General features: G+C 39.6%; 5 non-coding genes across 5 annotated transcripts; 2 read left to right on the top strand and 3 right to left on the bottom strand.

Moving 5' to 3' along the window:
- Positions 1-6804: 6804 nt before the first annotated feature.
- On the top strand, positions 6805-6877 carry trnav-cac (transfer RNA valine (anticodon CAC)). Its single transcript has one exon. It is a non-coding gene; the product is annotated as a tRNA-Val (tRNA).
- Positions 6878-7226: 349 nt separating this feature from the next.
- On the bottom strand, positions 7227-7299 carry trnav-aac (transfer RNA valine (anticodon AAC)). Its single transcript has one exon. It is a non-coding gene; the product is annotated as a tRNA-Val (tRNA).
- Positions 7300-8614: 1315 nt separating this feature from the next.
- On the bottom strand, positions 8615-8687 carry trnav-aac (transfer RNA valine (anticodon AAC)). Its single transcript has one exon. It is a non-coding gene; the product is annotated as a tRNA-Val (tRNA).
- Positions 8688-8897: 210 nt separating this feature from the next.
- trnav-cac (transfer RNA valine (anticodon CAC)) lies at positions 8898-8970 on the top strand. The gene has a single exon. It is a non-coding gene; the product is annotated as a tRNA-Val (tRNA).
- A 717-nt stretch (positions 8971-9687) lies between these two features.
- trnav-aac (transfer RNA valine (anticodon AAC)) lies at positions 9688-9760 on the bottom strand. Its single transcript has one exon. It is a non-coding gene; the product is annotated as a tRNA-Val (tRNA).
- Between the last annotated feature and the right edge of the window lie 3096 nt (positions 9761-12856).

The raw sequence follows: 12856 nt of genomic DNA, 5'->3' as shown, positions 1-12856 counted from the left end.
CTCCTAAACATTGTGGAAAGCCTTCCCAGAAGAGTTAAAGCTGTTATAGGCTGCAAAGGGTGGGCCAACTCCATATTAAACCCTACGGATTAAGAATGGGTTGTCATTAAAGTTCATGTGCATGTAAAGGCAGGCGTCCCAAAGGCGTCCCTTGGCAATATAGTGTATATTACAGTGGGTGGGTGTGGTTCAGGTAAACCCTACGTTATGGGGTCAAAATTGTCCCCATAAAATTTCTGGTCCCAATGAGGAAAACAGCTTATAAATCATACTGAGTGATGTTTTTTTTTTTTCTATGATTTATGTTTTTGATTCAAAAAACATACAGTAAAAACTGTAATATTGTGAAATATTATTATAATTTAAAATGACTGTTTTCTATTTTAAATGATTTGTTCCTGTTATGGCAACACTGAATTTTCATCATCGTTACTCCAGTCTTCAGTGTCACGTGATTCTTCATAAATCATTCTAATATGCAGATTCAGTGCTCAAGAAACATTTCTTCTTATTATCAATGTTGAAAACAGTTGTGTTGCTTAACATTTTTGTTGAAACCGTGATACATTTTTTTTTGTTTGATGAATATAAAGTTATAAAAACAGCATTTATTTGAAATAGAAATCTTTTGTAACAATATAACAGTCTTTACTGTCACTTCTGATCAATTTAATGCATCCTTCCTGATAAAAAGGTATAATTTTTCCAAAATAAATCTTACTGACACCATATTCTAGGTCATCAACAGCATCAAGATTCTGTCAGAGGTTTACAGGATCAGAGAATTTAGTAGATTTAGGACTTTCACTGGAAGTAATGAGTATTTGAACAAACTAGAGGAGAACTCTGATTTGTTGCTGTATGTAAACAGAAGACAGAAATACAGAGTTGATGAGAGTTCCATTACTTACCAGTGTCGCTCTCAGTAGTGTTCATCATCATATGGAAATTGACTGAAGCACTGAGAAGTTTCTTGTGTTAGTGGTGACGAGCACAGGATGCAAGTGTCTAAATGTTCCCATCTCCTTCGCCCACCCTCTACCCAACCTTGCCGAGTCACTAATTTTGTCACTACAGGTGGGGCAAAGCAGATTGGCAAGAGGTGAATATGTTAGAAAGAGTGAGAACTAAATGAAAGTGCACAAAAATGCATCTCAAACCATTCTTCCTGAGATGACAAGGGTAAACTGCAATAGAGCACAATAGTGAATGCTCACTTTTTAGTATCCATGGTTCTGGAAGTAATTTTTCCTTTAAAAGGGATGGTTCAGCCAAAAATGAAAACTCTGTCACCATTTAATCACTCTCATGTTGTTCCAAACCTGTATGACGTTCTTTCTTCTTTGAAACATGACAGAAGATATTTTGTCCATACAATGGAAGTCAGTGATAACCAGAACTGTTTAGTAACCAACATTCTTCAAAATATCAAAAGAAAGAAAATAATACAGGTTTAATGATTAATGGGTAAATGACAGAATTTTCATTTTGGGTCATTATGCCTTTAAATTTTCTTCACAAGAATTTCAGAAAAAAAAAAAAAAAAATCATGACAAAAAATGAAAAAGATCACATTACAGAACATTTGTCACCTTTAAGGAGCTTATGATCAGGCAAGAGCTAGGACCCGTGTTAAAACTGAAAAAGCTTTCCAGCACTGGAGAGATGTTAGAAAGCATGAAGACCTGAAAATGGACACCCAGGTTGCTTTTTTTCTCTTCAATACATTGGTTTGTTTTGGTGTTGATTTCAAATATCAACAGTGTTTCTCAGAAATCGTTTACTGCACCTTTAAGAGTTTAAAGGTGCAGCAAACGATTTCTGAGAAACACTGTTTATATTTGGTGCTCGGTCTAATCAGTCTGATCCACGTTGTTTTTTCTCCTATTTACAGAGCCTGGACCATGTACAGAGTGTGTGGGTCCAGAACCCTCAAGGCTGGAAGACTAGTTTCTCAGGGCAGCCAGTGCTGTTCTCAGTGCCCTGCCCCGGTGCCATTCTCCATTCTTCCCTGGAGGTGCATGAGGAGGTTACCAGATTATGGACGACACTTTTTTTCTGCTTGAAACTGGTCTGGTGCTTCCTCCGCCCTCACTACCTTTGATGCCAGAGTGGCCAGGGGCTATGTGGATATTCCTCCAGTGGAGCATCCTATAGCGATGCAGTTGTGTCCTAAAAACACTTCCTGTAGGGGTAATCCACGTCACCCATCCAAGGCCTGTAAGTTCTCGTCCGTTCTAATGGGCAAGGCTTACAAAGCCGCTGGACACGCTGCCTCCACCCTGCACGCCACAGCCCTCCAACAAGTCTACCAGGCCAAGGCTTTAAAGGAGTTGCATGAGGGTAGTGCTGACCTAGAGCTTTTACAACAAGTGCGCACTCCAACGGACCTCGCTCTACGAGCGACGAAAGTCACTGCGTGCACTCTGGGGCAGACGATGTCCACACTAGTGGTACAGGAGCGCCATCTCTGGCTGAATATGTGGGAGGCCGATAAATATCGGTTCTTGGACTGCCCTATCTCCCAGGTCGGCCTCTTCAGCAACGCGGTGGAGAATTTCACCCAATAGTTCTCCACCGCACTGAAACAGACAGAGGCGATAAAACATATCCTTCCCTGACAGCCAGCTGCAGCAGCCAGCAGCCTCCACCTAGGCAATAGCATGGAGCCAAGTGCAGGCAGGCTAGCAGTATCCAAAATTTCAATAAAAGAGCAGTTTCCTCTACCTCTGGGTCCCAAGAGGGCACAGTTGGCGGCATGCGACGCTGTGTTTTGCCATCCTCAGCCCCCTCTTCTTTTGACAGTGGGCAGCAGTCCATGTGTCAAGGCTGCAAAGAAGCCATCTCACACACCCTCTGCCCAACTGTGGAACCAGGTAAGTGTTGCCCCGCACACTCAGACTCCACCTCAGGCCACTATGCCTTCCAGGTCGCGTCTCTGTGCACCACACACTCAGACCCCACTTCGGGCCGTGATGAAGCCATCCGTGTCGAACCCATGTTCCATGTGGAGGGCGCAAAGGACTTAGGAAATCTACCACAAGCAGTGGTAACCTATTCATTGAGTTGTGTTCTCTCACTGGGAAGACCCCCGGAAATGCCCGGTCAGTGCTTTTCTTCCTGCAGGATGGGTTGGAGCGAAGGCTGTCTGCCACACATCACGATGCAGTTGATAGTGAATTTTTGGGGAAGCACGACCTGATCATCATGTTCTGAGGGGTGCGAGAAGGATAAGTCATCCTTGCTCTCACCCCGTACCCCCTTCAATCTCTCACTTGTGCTAACAGTGCTTCAGAAAGACCCTTTTGAACCTTTGCAGTCAGTTGAGTTAAAAATCCTGTCTATGAAGACAGTACTCCTGACTGCACTGGCTTCCATCAAGAGGGTCGGGGACCTGCAAGCATTTTCATTGACAAATCGTGCCTGGAGTTCAGGCCGGCTAACTCTCACGTTATCCTGAGACCCGGCCCAAGGTTCCCACCACTCCATTTAGGGACCAGGTGGTGTACCTGCAAGCACTGCTCCTGGAGGAGGCAGACCCAGCCCCAGACGTTGCTCTGTCTCGTCTGCGCTTTGCGCCTGAATATGGACCGAATACAGAACTTCAGGAACTCAGATCAGCTCTTTGTCTGTTACGGAGGCCAGCAGAAGGGAAAGGCTGTCGCCAAGCAGAGGTTGGCCCACTGGATAGTAGATGACATTGTCTTGACGTATCAGTCCCAAGGCGAGCTGTGCCCCCTTGGGTTGAGAGCTATACTCTACTAGGAGTGTTGCCTCCTCATGAGCGTTGGCACATGGTGCCTCACTGACAGATATTTCTAGAGCTGCGGGCTGGGCGACACCAAACAAGTTTGCTAGATTCCATAACCATTGTGTAGAGCCAGTTTCCTCTTATGTACTTGTGTCAACTAGCCAGTAACACCTGAGACTCAGTGTCGACTTGCTGTGCCATTCCCCTCCTATGGACCAGATAAGTGCGTTAATTGCTCCAGTAAGTTTCCGGTTGGTGAACCCTGTTGAGATGCTGAATGAGACTGACTGACTGACAGGGAACGTCTCGGTTACTTATGTAACCCTCGTTCTCTGAGGGAGGGAATGAAGACGTCACGTCACGTCACCACAATTGCTGTACCTTCGCTGAAGCATCGGGTCACTAGTTCGGCTCCTCATCAAAAAACAAATGCGTGCACGCCAATGTGCATTGGTTCGTTTAGTTTACACTCTAAGGTGAATGGGCTCTCAGGCAAGATCCCAATTCATCAGTTCCCTCATTCAGGAAACAAGGGTTACATACATAAAGAGACATTTTTGAAACTTCTGAAATCACAAAATTAATTTTATAATTTTACCTATACACCCATTTTCTGCTAATAATATATTATAGTTATTTTAATATTATATTGTATTGTGTTGGACAGTGGGGGGCCTTTAAGTCAAAAAGGCTGAGAACCACAGGTCTACAGAAAAAGTCTCAGAAAACGAAAACGGTTCTGTAAAACTCAAATCTGGGTCATTTAGCAGCATGAAATCTCAGCACTTAAATGAAATGTAATTAGTTGAGTGCACCGCTCTAGAGAACACCTCCACTTCTTCCCAGCCCCCACCCCCCCCAGCTGGAGCCTATTAGAGTAGCTCACTTCGCCTGTCGGATGCTTGATGGGCCAAGTTACCACGCACAAAGCTTGGTGCTGCTCATTGTCAAAAATTTACAGCATATGACAGGATTCCCAGAAACAGGCACCTCTCTTCCTACTTCCTTTACTTTCTCTGCATTTGAAGTTAACCCTATAGTAGTGTTCAAGATTGGGTTAGGATTCATCATACCTTATAATAATAGCTGAACTGTACTTATAAGACCACCAAATGCAGAGTGAATACATAATTTTCAAAAAGACAGGTGCACACATAAAAGTTTTTTGCTTGTTCCTCAGCTTGGCTGATGAAAAAAAAAGTATCCTGCTAGCTAGAATTTGGTGATTTTTCACTTTTCTGTATATCCTTATTTTAGTACAGCAAAACATGTGGTTTTGGGAACAAGGCTCGAGCAGTGGTCGGTCTGCTGATAAGGAACCTTGTAACTTACAACCCTGTGAGTTTCTCTGGATTACAGGAGATTGGTCTACGGTGAGAGAGTCAGGAAAAGAAAATCTGAGATAACATTATTATGAAAAGTATATTTGAATTTTTTTTTTGGCAATTTGATGATTTAAATTAAACAAAATAAATGTTTTAAATGACAATAGATGTTTTAAATGAACAAATGCATTTAAAGTTATTCTGAATAACTATTTATATTGAATAAGTAGATTATGTGTTTTGTAAAGTATGCATTAATAATTCTCCAAATACAAGGATAATTTACAGTAATATTTTACTGCTCTCCACATCCGGTTAGTGAGGTCTGATCGCGCTCATCACGGAAGTGATGTCTCATACTCATTGAAGCAAAGCGCGAGAGATCACTTCCGTCATCGGAACGCATTTTTTGACCTCACTACTAAACCGGATGCTGAACACAGTCGGACATAGTGGTGTATTAGAGGTAAAAAATGATGACTGTTCGGTTTCTTGCACAAACCGATCGTTTCGTGTCTTAGGACATCAGTGTGTCGTCACGAGCCACAGGGTTTAATTTGGTTTGTCTGAGCATGTTTATTTGACTCTTATAGATTATTTTACCGTTTCAATGCATTATTTGACTGACAGACTGCAACAGTTGGAGTTATCATTTGTGTTCTATTGAAGAAACAAAGTCATCTACATCTTGGATACCCTAGGGGTAAGCAGATAAACATCACATTTTCATTTTTGGGTGAACTATCCCTTTAATGCTGGACAGTATATACTGTGAGTTTTTTAAATGCTGGTAATCAAATATGGTTTTAATTATGATTAAAATATTAAACTGTAAAGGCCCTTTCACACAGGACGCGGTATGCGCTGCGCTATGAAACCCATTTGTTTCAATGGCTTGCAGCACGCGAGGACTGCGTCGACCAAAGCGCAGACGTAGCAGAGTGCAGCTTGCGCGCACGCCGCGGACAAAGTTCAAAATAGTTCAACTTTTGCCGCTGCACTCTGTGACGATTACCCGTGCGACCAATAGCAACAGGGCATCCAAACAATTGGAAAGCAAAATGGATGAACAGCTATTTACTGTGTTGGAATTTCCAGAGCTATAAAATACAAGTTTGCTGGTCGTATATTGACATCGGGAGAAAAGCTGTGTCATGGAGACATGACAGACACTGTCAAGGGCTATTGCTATTGTCAAGGGCTATTTCTTCTTCTTACAAGCAGGGCTATTGCTATTGCTCACTTCTTAGCACGGCCCGGGACATATACTTTACTGCTGACCGAAAGGTGGAACAACAATCAAGTGACTATGTATAAAACTCCCACTACATGTTTGGAAAATTCCGCCTACTGTGCTCTGGCCAGCGCAGCGCAAATCGCTTTGAATCTGAAGGGCTGCGCTGAACCCAGCGGCGAGCGCAGCGCATGCCGCGTCCTGTGTGAAAGGGCCTTAATACTACTAACCATCGGAAAGTGCATTCTGGTTTATCTCAAACCGGTAACCATTTCATCCCTACTTTTAACACTCAAACTAGAGTGTGCTCTGTGACCCCTAGTAAATCTTTAGCGACTCTCGGGTTGGGAAATACTTGTCTAGATAAACCTTTGCCACCTTGAAAAGTGGCAAAAAATCCTTCAAACATGTATTTGATTTTTCAGATTGTACACATTTGCTGTAAAGGTAGGTTACGGTAGGAGGATTGGAATATTAGCTGACATGACATGGGTGTTTCCGTAGTGTAGTGGTTATCACGTTCGCCTCACACGCGAAAGGTCCCCGGTTCGAAACCGGGCGGAAACAATGTGTAGCTTTTTTGAAATTAGTGCCTCACTGAAAATAAATCTATAAACAAAGTGAGGCTTTTTGAAAGTGTAAAACTGGTGAGGAGTGCCCACATATCACATTGAAAGATTTTTTTGAAAGGACAAGAAAAGTTTTGCATCCAGGTTTCCGTAAGCGGAAACCTGCTTTTTCAAATGAGCACCTGACTGAAAATAGTTCTTTAAACAGGAAGGATTTGACACAGTTTCAGGGTCCAAAATGACAACCAGCAGAGTCAACTACAACTACTAATTTGGCCTGGATGAGGACACGCCATCTATCCAAATCAATTAATCGACAGGAGAGAGATAAGCAACTTTAAAAACCTTGTTTCCGCCCGGTCTCGAACCGGGGACCTTTCGCGTGTTAGGCGAACGTGATAACCACTACACTACGGAAACACATGCTATTATCACTGCCACTGCCATAGTGATTTGTGGGGGAAACTGAATGGGCTTTGTGAGTTTAAATTGATGCTAATTACATCAAACTGTAATAGAGTACCTCAGAGATTACATGTTTTAGCATTTTAGGACTTCCGGTTCCATCGCCCTAAAGTCTATGGGGTTTTTTAATGGGTTTTTGCTAAATTGCCTGAAATAAGGTCTGTGGTTAACAAAGCCTCTAAATATTTTTACGTTTTGATCTATGAAATAAAACATACCAGTTATAACCCGCTTATGATTTTTTTTAAACCTTTATTGTGTCTTATAAACGACAGTTGCTAAGAAGTTGCTAAAAGGGACTACTTCCTTTGGCGGGGACTTTAGACTTCATCATGACAAACAGGACATTTTGACAGCATATCTCATAAAAAAAGTGTATTCATATACAGCGTAGATCATAATCAGCGAGCATGTTTTTAAATAAAGTTTGAGGAAGCTTGGTGGTGGTGACGTTGATCCGCGACCATGGTCTGCTGTAGTCCGTTTATAGCCTACTGTTAACTTTTTATATCTGACGACTTTATTTAGGCTTCAAAATGTATAAATGTTGTGTTAACTTATAAAGATTATCTTGATAGACAAAACGTGTAAGTTTCATAACCCTTTGTTAAACACAGAGCTTATTTTTTGTGATTTTCCAAAAGTCTATGGGAAAAATGCAGAGGCTCTATACTATAGAACAATAATTATGATATATCATCATAAACAATACATATCACACACCCCTACGCACAAAGAATGAACTTAAAAACGGAACTGACATTGACCTATTTTCTTCTGCTTCTCTCTTCCTTTTGCAGTTCAGGAGTACGTAATACGCTGTCATAAATGCCGCAAATTGTCACATGAACAAGCAAATCAACAAAGAAAGAATAATAAAAATAATATGTACGCTAATAATAATAATCTAAAATGTAATACCTCTCCTAAGCAAAATAAGACTTTTTATGGCCTTAAATTTTTAAAATCTAATATAAGACTTTTTAAGGATCCGTGAGAACCCTGGGAATTGTATTGTGGTTTATTGTCAAACCAGTAACCGTTTTATCTCTACTTCTAACACTCAAACTAGAGTGTGATTAGAGGCCGCTCGTAAATTCTTTAGCGACCCCCATAGTTCTTCAAACAGGGAGTCAATTTGACACAGTTTCAAAGTCCAAAATGACAACCAGCAGAGTCAACTACAACTATTAATTTGGCCTGGATGAGGAGTCGCCATCTATCCAAATCAATTCATTAACAGAAGAGAGATAAGCAACTTTTAAAACCATGTTTCCGCCCGGTCTCGAACCGGGGACCTTTCGCGTGTTAGGCGAACGTGATAACCACTACACTACGGAAACATGTGCTACTACCGCTACCATGGGGGTGGGTATTTGTGGGGCAACTGAAGGGGCTTTGTGGATTTAAACTGATAAGGAAACACTAATCTAGATAAACTTTTGCCGCAAGTGGCAAAAAGTCCTTCATGTATGCATTTTATTTTTCAGAATAAACATCTCTAGTGCAAAGGTATGTTACAGAATGTTGATAGTACAAGTATGTTGATGTGTGTTTCCGTAGTGTAGTGGTTATCACGTTCGCCTCACACGCGAAAGGTCCCCGGTTCGAAACCGGGCGGAAACAATATGTGGCTTTTTGAAATGAGTGCCTCACTGAAAATAGTCAAACAAAGTGTGGCTTTTTGCTTGCATCAAGGTTTCTGTAATGTAGTGTTCATCACATTGCTTAACTTAATTTAGCTTAACATTTATGTTATTTTTTTTTTAAGTGCTGCAGTCAGCACTTTGACATTTTCAATCTGTAAAATAATTATGCTAAATGTAGTTTAAATTCAATAACAAAACTGTTTAATAGTAACAGTTATTACTTTTTTAATGTTTATTATATATTAATATATATATATATTAATATTAATATATTAAATAAGTAAAGTCCCCCTGTAGTCAATTATTTTATCCCTTAAAGCTCCTATTTGGTCACCAAAATGACATATTTAGACTTTTTTTTTTTCCTGTGAAAAAAAGTTCTTCATGAAGAGTCAATTATACAGGGTCGACTACAAGTCGATATATCAGAATGTATAACAGACATTTAAACAACATTCAAAACTTGATTTTCATCACATGGGGTCTTTACCCTGCCACGGAAATGATGAAACAGCGCCATGAAATCTACTTGTGGCTAAAAATGTATTGTATCCTTAATGTTAAGCACTACCATAGAGTATAAAGGAGAAAAGTTAAGCTTAACAATTTCCCCCGTTTCTAAACAGAAACTTTTTCTAAACAGAATTTTTTTTTCTTTTAGTCCAAAGAATTTTGAACAAAAATTTTAAAAATTTGTTTCCGCCCGGTCTCGAACCGGGGACCTTTCGCGTGTTAGGCGAACGTGATAACCACTACACTACGGAAACTCCTGATTCTGCTACAGGGGGTTTGAGGGGCAATTGCAATTAGGGGCAGGTGATGAGTTGTTGAAAATCTAATAATTATTTAAATCATAACACTAAATAAACTGATTTTTGGAAACAAGAATTTTGGAATTGCCATACTCCTTACAGACCAGAAAATAGGTGAGGAACTCTTTCTAGTTAAAAATAATTCCTGATTTAAGAATAAGAATATCCTGATTTAAGAGAACCTATTACTTTAGGAAATATAAAATTTGTACTTACCTCTTCAGATCTACTGTTCAGAGATGAACTCTGACAATCCTAAGGAGTATATCACATTGATCATAGGAGAAGAAGAGAACTTCTCTAAGGTCTTCGAATACTGGTGCCTCTGCATTTGAAACATTATAGGATTAGTACACCCAAAAATAAAAATTCTGGCTTCCAATAGCAATGCACAATTTTTTTATATAACTCAATGGAGCAACATTCCATTGTTTGTGTTGTTATCCAGGCGGATGCACCCAACACAGTGTCCATCCAACCTAAGCAGGAGAGAAGACTGCCACTGGTCTCTCTACCTTCAAAAGAGTCAGAGTGGACCTTGACAAAATGATCATTATTTATAAGTAAGCCCAAGCCTAACTAATACAAATTTAGCCAGATATTATTTTTAGATAAGGTCAGGGCCCTTGTTCACCCATTTAATGCTTTTTAATATTGCTATATTAAGTTAATAAATGTATAATTTTTATTTGCATAGCCACAGACTTGAAATTTGCCTTCATCTATGAAGGCCATATTCCTTTTGCCACGGCAGGAGATTGTTACAGTGCTGCCCGTTGTCCACAGACCGCACACCAGGTTAAAACCACGAATACTGAATTTCCAACTTTAACCTTCTCACACTCTGGAAATAAAGTGACAATCTAACAATGCGTAAATTATGGAATATAACATATAATGTGGAAGGCTATTAGGGCTGGGCGATATGACGATATATAATAATATATCGACAATGTCCTATCGCGATGTCGATAATAAAAGTCAGTTACAAATGATAACCGCCAATATTGAGAAAAAAAAAAGACTAATATAACAGTCCCGTAGTTACCATGCACATATTAATTCACATGCAATAGCATGAATGAAATATTTTGTAGCCTATAGCTAATTAATAGGGTTAGGAATAAAAAATATATTCTGGAATGACGTAATTTACTTATAAGGCAAGGAATCGAATATGCCTACTCATTATAAAATTAATATCTCGATTTTGATTATTAATAATCAGATTTTATTTTCAAACCATTCTTCAAGCACGAGATGAAGCAGACAACACTTTTGTGCCCGCGCTACGCAACGACCGGAAGTGAGGCAAAATTTCACGATAAAATAACAGTAAATTAACCTAATCTACCTACACCGACCCTTACACAGTTTTGTCACGTAAACGGTTAAGAAAGAAAATGTGTGTGTAACAGATTGAATTCGTGGATTGACATCAACCAAACAGGCCTAACGTTACCCGCTAAGGATGTTCATTTCGGTTTTAACCGACAAGATTGTTAAATTAGAATTAAATCAGAATGGATATGTGTCTATGACTCATTAAAAATAATAAAATTTGTTTTTTCAAGGGTTTCGTTTTACATGCGCAGATACCAGCATAAACAACTTACTCTGTCATTTATTGTCATCCATACACTGTAAAGAGTCTAATTTTATCTGTGAACACTCACAATAGAAACAAAACATTGTGTTTTTGTAAAATAAAGAAAACATGTAACTGTTACCGCTTTCTGCCGTCCATTTCCTTGAAGGTGTTTTCACCATAGGATCAGTTCAAGTGATGACGTCGGCGCCTCACGCGCACACGTCATCGCAGACTGTTCATTATCAAATTAAATGAAAAATAAAATACACAAATAACATTTGTAATTACTTTTTTTTTTTCCAAATAAATAATGCAGCATTTTTTTAAAAATATAATTTCGTTATAAGAGGCCCATAACGACACCTCTGAGCTCTAAAAACATGAGGGGAAAAAAAATGGTCAGGCAGAAGGAACCAATTTGTTTTTAATTGCTAATTTTAGACAAAGTTTACAAGTTTAAAAAACAGCTACACGTTAAAATGAAGGAAATTCAACTCATCACCATGAAGGCGACAACACAAAAAATGAAAGAGAAACGGACCTTGTTCGGCGAGCATCCGTTATAAAACACTCACAGTACATTAATTTCGACAACTACGTGAATATATTGAACTGTGTTCAACCAGAAATGCGATGTTATATCGATCAGTGAGTCGAGCGCGCACATGCACGGTTTGTTTGCACATCAATTTCGGACTCGCGCGCGCGCCTTATGTACAACTCCTGTATGTCAATGTAATCGTCTTTACCTTCATTACAATCGCCATCCATCAAACCCTTTTAGCGACACTGGTTTTCTTTTTCCAACTGAGAGAGTTTGCGTTTTGAGCCATCGTTCAGCCAGTATTTTACAGCAGCACGATGAGAAACGGCCTGGGCTGATCCGAAATAATCAAAAGAATACATAGAGGTGATGCTTTGTTTTAAATGTTTTTTTTTATTTATTTATTTAATTTATATCTTCTACTGCAACGTATTAATAATAAAATTAATGAATTATATTAATATATTTAAATTATTTTTAAGTTATCTCGCGGCCCACCTGGAGGATCACTGAGGACCCCTAGTGGGCCGCGGACCACAGGTTGAAAACCACTGGCCTACAGATAAGGTAGCACAGTAAATATTACATTTATATGAATGCATTAGTGAGCGAGCAATTGCGTGTGAATTACAGCGTCTCTTTACTAATAGTGAAGCTGTGGGTTTTGGTTACTAAGAAATATATGCTAGAACTCTCAAGTTTAAGAGCTATACTGTCTGCGTTAGCATGCATTAGTTTAGAATGACGATTAACTTACCTGTACAATAAGCTGCTTAAAACGATTCTCCCGTTCAATTTCATGCATCCAGATGGTATAATCACACATGTCTTGTGGAGCGCTCACAGCTAGAATATGCATTTTTTTGTCATTTTGGAAACTGAGCGTAAATTGTGGACTTCAAAGATTTCTTATGCT

Source organism: Chanodichthys erythropterus, chromosome 6 (assembly GCF_024489055.1).
Source record: "Chanodichthys erythropterus isolate Z2021 chromosome 6, ASM2448905v1, whole genome shotgun sequence".
Lineage (NCBI taxonomy): Eukaryota > Metazoa > Chordata > Actinopteri > Cypriniformes > Xenocyprididae > Chanodichthys > Chanodichthys erythropterus.
The sequence above is the reverse complement of the archived record's forward strand: the minus strand, read 5'-3'. Positions and strand labels throughout refer to the sequence as shown.